This window comes from Octopus bimaculoides, chromosome 2 (assembly GCF_001194135.2).
Source record: "Octopus bimaculoides isolate UCB-OBI-ISO-001 chromosome 2, ASM119413v2, whole genome shotgun sequence".
NCBI classification, from domain to species: Eukaryota; Metazoa; Mollusca; class Cephalopoda; order Octopoda; family Octopodidae; genus Octopus; species Octopus bimaculoides.
Window position 1 is genome coordinate 174,002,053 of NC_068982.1, and position 5,837 is coordinate 174,007,889.

Sequence of the window (5,837 nt, forward strand, 5' to 3'; positions counted from 1 at the left end):
ATATATATATATATATATATATATATATATATATATATATACATACACATTAAGTACCAGTTGCATATTAGGGTCGATCTAATCGACTGGCCTCCTCCCCAAAAATTTCGGGCCTTATGCCTAGAGTAGAAAAGAATATGTAGTATTACTGTCCTACAATTGCATTCTAGCGAAGATGGAAGGGTGTTTCTCCTAATTGGTCCTGATCATATGTGTGGAATATGATATTACTGATATGTATCCTCGGCCTGGTGATTAGCTTGGCTGAGTAACGTTCGATGAGTAATTATTACATCAGCGAATCAGCTAGCTAAGAAACATATGTAGCCCGAATTTTACCCGTCCTACTCTTTCAGTTTGGATATATATATATATATTTTGTGTCATGGCATATTCATGCCGTTGACGAATCATGGCTTGTTCCTCCTCCATTTATTTCTGTCTCTCCTCGCAACATCACCCAAGTCTTTCTCGCTCTACACGTTCATTCTCTTCTTAATCCAATCAAAAATCTTCATTCTCTGCCTTCCTCTCGTTCTCCTTCACACCAGCTCAGTCTCCACCATATAACGCTCTAGTCTGTCATCTCCTCTGAGAAAATGACCAACAAATCTCCACTGTCTCTCTCTCTGATAGTATCCATCAACTGTCTCTTTACTTCCATCTTCCTCAACACTTCCACATTCGTTACCCTCTGTACCCACGAGATTCTAAGCATTTTTCTGTAAAACCACATTTCTGCAGCTTTGAATTTCTTGTCCATGATTTTGCTCATCGTCCAAGACGCACATCCATACGTTTACACCGACCAGATATAGCACTTCAATGGTCTTTTCTTGACTTCCATTCCAATTCTCTTTGCACAAAAAATGCTCCTCGTATGCATAAAAGTCTTCTTTGCTAATCCAATTCTACACTTGATGTCCTTACCTGACCTTCCATCTGATGTTATCCAGCTTCCCAGATATATGAAACTGTCCATCTGCTCTATCCCAGTTCTATTCACCGTCAAGCGACATGTGGGCACCTGTGCTTTCTCGGTACAGAGCATTGAGAAGGTTTTCTGGCAGTTAATCATCAATCCAAGCTTTCCACTCTCCTCAGTCACGATATTAATCAATCCCTGAAGCTTCTCTTCTGTGTCCGCAAACAAGGCTCTGTCGTCTGCGCACCTCAGATTGTTATAATTCGTTTCTCCCAGTTGTACCTCAGCAATTGTCTTGATCTTGCTTAGAGCTTTCTCACTATACAGGTTGAATAAATCAGGTGACAAAATAGAATCTTGCCGGACGCCTTTCTGATTGTCAATCTAGTCGCCCAATTCTCTATGCACTCTGATGGCTTCTTTCTGGTCCCAATACAAATTTCGAATCATTCTTAGATCTTTCCCATCAATCTCGAGTTCTTTCAACATTCTCACCAACTCTTCATGCTTTTGACACAGTCAAACGCCTTCACATAGTCAATAAAACAAGTCTTTTTCTTACTCTATACACTTTCTCCACCAACGTCCTCAAGTACAGAATTGCATTTCTCGTCCCCTTTCCCGCTTGACAGCCGAACTGTTCGTCTGATAGGTTTCCCCTAATAGTAGCTTTCACTCGATTCAGCTCCACTCTCAAACTAATCTTTGTCACATGACTCATTAGGCTCATCGTTCTGCGATTTTTGCGATGCAGTGAGACAGGACCCGAGCCATTGTTTGGGAAGCAAAGTGTCTACCACACAGCAATATATATATACTTGTGTGTGTGTGTGTGTGTGTGTGTGTGTGTGTGTGTGTGTGTGTGTGTGTGTGTGTGTGTGTGTGTGTGTGTGTGTGTGTGTGTGTGTGTGTGTGTGTGTGTGTGTGTGTGTGTGTTTGCGCGTGTGTATGTGTGTATGTATGTATATATGTATGTATGTATGTATGTATGTATGTATGTTTGTATGTATGTATATGAATTTCAAGGCATTGATTGCTGGTTCCATGAAAAGACCACCTTATCCCTCGTTGGTTATCATGTGTTCAATTGCAGTGTAATCAATCCCTGCAAGTAGTGAGATTATTTCCCTTCTGTGTATCATTGTCGTTGGCTACCACCGCACAGTTAGAAATCACACCTCACGACACGCATATTAATATGCACGACACGCATATTAAATATACCAACCCTATTATTTGATGGTAATTTATTTTATTGACCTATGAAGAATGGACAGCAGAACTGACTTGGCGGAACTTCAACCAAGAACATAGAGACGTAAATTAATACCGCAAGGTATTTCGTCTAGCACTAGCTGTTATATTACCAAACCAGTGACTCACTTCGATAAGGAACATTTGTTTTATACCCATCACATACAGCTTGTCTGTTTTTCTACGTAGCGTGATTTGACTGCAACATTTTCATTTAAAAAAAGGTCGTTGGAGAGAATCACAGTTAACTTCGCTGAATGAGTAGAAAATCTAAGATATCTATAAGTGAAAATATATTTAGATTTTATAACAACATATATATTTCACCTTGTGCTATATTGAACACTTGATGTGGTTTTTAGAGACAGATTTTGACTGTTATTTCAAGCATGGTCGTATCTCTTAGATATTCTTATTTATAATTTTAATGTATATATAATTTTAATATATATATATGTATTAAAATTATAAATAAGAATATCTGAGAGATACCACCATGCTTGAAATAGCAGTCAAAACCTGTTTCTAAAAACCACATTAAGTGTTCAATATAGCACAAGGTGAAAAAACAAATAGATAAATAAACTAGTAAAAATTGGATAATTCTAGATCCTGGTTTTCTGGCTCTGTATAAAAATACTTTGCCTTTGTCAATGAAATATACCAAGAATTGTACATAAATACACATGTGTATATATATACAAACAAACAGACGAATACGCACGTGTATATACATATATATGCACATAAATACAACGACCAGTAGAGTTATCCATCCAGATACCATGAGCTGAATGGTCAAACTACTACCGCAGCGAATATCGTGGGACTCCGTCAGTTACGACGACGAGGGTTCCAGTTGATCCCATCGTTATCCCTGCTCGACGAGGGTTCCAGTTGATCCCTGCTTGTGAAATTAACGTTTAAGTGGTTGAGCACTCCATGTGTACCCTTAACTTAGTTCTTGGGGAGATTCAGCGTGACACAGAGTGTGACAAGGCTGGCCCTTTGAAATTCAGGTACAACAGAAACAGGAAGAAAACGTGAGAGAAAGTTGTGGTGAAAGAGTACAGTAGGTTTCGCCACGACCCCCTGCCGGAGCCTCGTGTAGCTACAAGAGGTCTTTCGCCCAATAAACATTCACAACGTCCGGTTTGGGAATCGAAACCGTGATCCTACAACCACGTGTCCGCTGTCCTAACCACTGCACCTCCACAGTGAATATATATAAAGTTCTATATAAATAAGTATAAGATCGTTATTTTAAATATCGATCAAATCTAGTGGCAGCATGGGAAGAAAATCCTTATAGGTTATGATTATTATTAAAATTATAAATAAGAGAATCTGAGAGATACCACCATGCTTGAAATAGTAGTCAAAACCTGACTCTAAAATCCACATCAAGCGTTCACAAGGTGAAAAGACAAATACATAAATAAACTAGTAAAAATTGGATAATTCTAGATCCTGGGTTTCTGGCTCTGTATAAAAATATTTTGTCTTTATCGATGAAATATACCAAGAATTGTACATAACTACATATATATATACACAGACATACAAATACTCACGTACACGCACTTGTACACACACACACACACACACATTAAGTTACAGTTGCGTACTGGAGTCGATCTAATCGACTGGCCTCCTCCCCCAAAATTTCGGGCCTTGTGCTAAGAGTAGAAAACATTAAGTAGTATTATTGTCCTACAATTCCATTCTAGTGAAGATGGAAGAGTATTCCTCCTAATTGGTTCTGATTATATGTGTGGAATGCGATACGACTGAAGCAGCTGTAGCTAACTTGCACATACACACACACACACACGCACACAAATATATATATATATATATATATATATATATATATATATATATATATATATATATATACACACACACACACTAGTTTATTTATCTATTTTTCTTAGTTTATTTATCTGTCTTTTCACCTTGTGGTGTATTGAACACTTGATGTGGTTTTTAGAGTCAGGTTTTGACTGATATTTCAAGCATGGTGGCATTTCTTAGATGCCCTTATTTATGATTTTGATAATAATTATAACCTATAAGGTTTTTCTTCCCTTGCTGCCACTTGATTTGATCGGTATTTAAAATAACGATCTTATCCTTATTCATATTATAAATAAGGGGGTCGACTATTCCCTGCTAGCCATTGGCAGTACCAGTAGATCAATGGTTTCAGTGTAATTTCCCCTTCTTCGGTACTGGACAACCACCTGGTTAGAGACAGCAGCCGGTCGACTTTACTCACAGTTTATAATTATCGAAGTGACTGTCAGTCGCTGATCTCGTCAGGAGAAAAACAACAAGTTTTAAACCTCTGAATGAGACCTATATATATGTAGAGGTAAGATCCAAGGATCAGGTTGAAGGAAGATAGCATGCTTTGAGCAATCCGTCGAAAATATAGAAACCAACTTTCAGGAACAACAGCGGTTTATTGACATAGAAGGTTGTAAATTTTTCCCGTATAAAAGTTCGATAAGCTGAAAAAATTGTATTATAACTTACGGTTAGCAGCAGTGGTTGGATATATATATATATATTCTTAGAACACATTTAGTGATTTTCAAAACATTACATTGTGTTTATGATCCCAAGAATAGACTCCAAACCTGCTCCTGGTTTCAAATGAACGCAGTTCCTTGTTTCTCAGGCAATAGTGCAATCAACACTTCACCTGTTATTCCTAAATCATTATAGAATAGGACTTTCCGTGCTCTCTCTTACCGAGATAAAATAATGGATTCAAATTTTGAATCAAGGCCAGCAATTTGGGGGGAGGAACTTGTCGATATAGTCGACCTAGCGTTCAACTGGAACTTATTTTAATGTCCCCGAAAGGACGAGAGGTAAAGATGACCTCAGTGGCATTTGAACTCAAAACTTAAAGACGTAAAGATGCAGCTAAGCATTTTTCGGTACGGTAACAGCTTTGCCAACTGACCACCTTAAAACAAAACAAAATATGAGTTTAGAATAATGGCACAAGACCAGCAAGTTTGGGGGAGAGTATCAGTTGATTACACCGATTCTAGTGTACAACTGGTACTTATTTTATTGTACCCTGAAAAGATGAGAGGTAAAGTCAATCTCGAGGCATTTGAACTCAGAACGTAAAAACGGAGGAAATGATGCTAATCGCTTTTGACGGTGCGCTAACGATTTACCAGCTTGCCGCCTTAAAAAAAAAAAAAAATTAAATATTGACAGTTATTTATATCAGTGAAATCATATTAATTTTTATTACATATTAATAACGGTTGCAAATATGAAGTTGGTTTGCCGTGGGCTCTCTTTTGTTAGGTTTCACATTCCATATGATATTCGTATTTCATATAATTTGCAAATATATTCTGTTATACCAAAGCAAAGAGTCACCAGTTTCCTCTTCGAAACATGGTTTTGTTGAAAAATAGGTGTTGGGGTTATAGACCTGCCACATTTTCAACAGATTGATATGTTCATTTATTATGAATATTATGTACACTTTTATATAACATTTATATACAGAAATATTTACCATATCCAGCTATTTGGTGTGTTGAAATATTCTGGTGACGTTCAAGTTAACGGTGTCAACATTTCTTATTTTAAGAAGGAGTACGGTGCTCTATGTTCACGATAC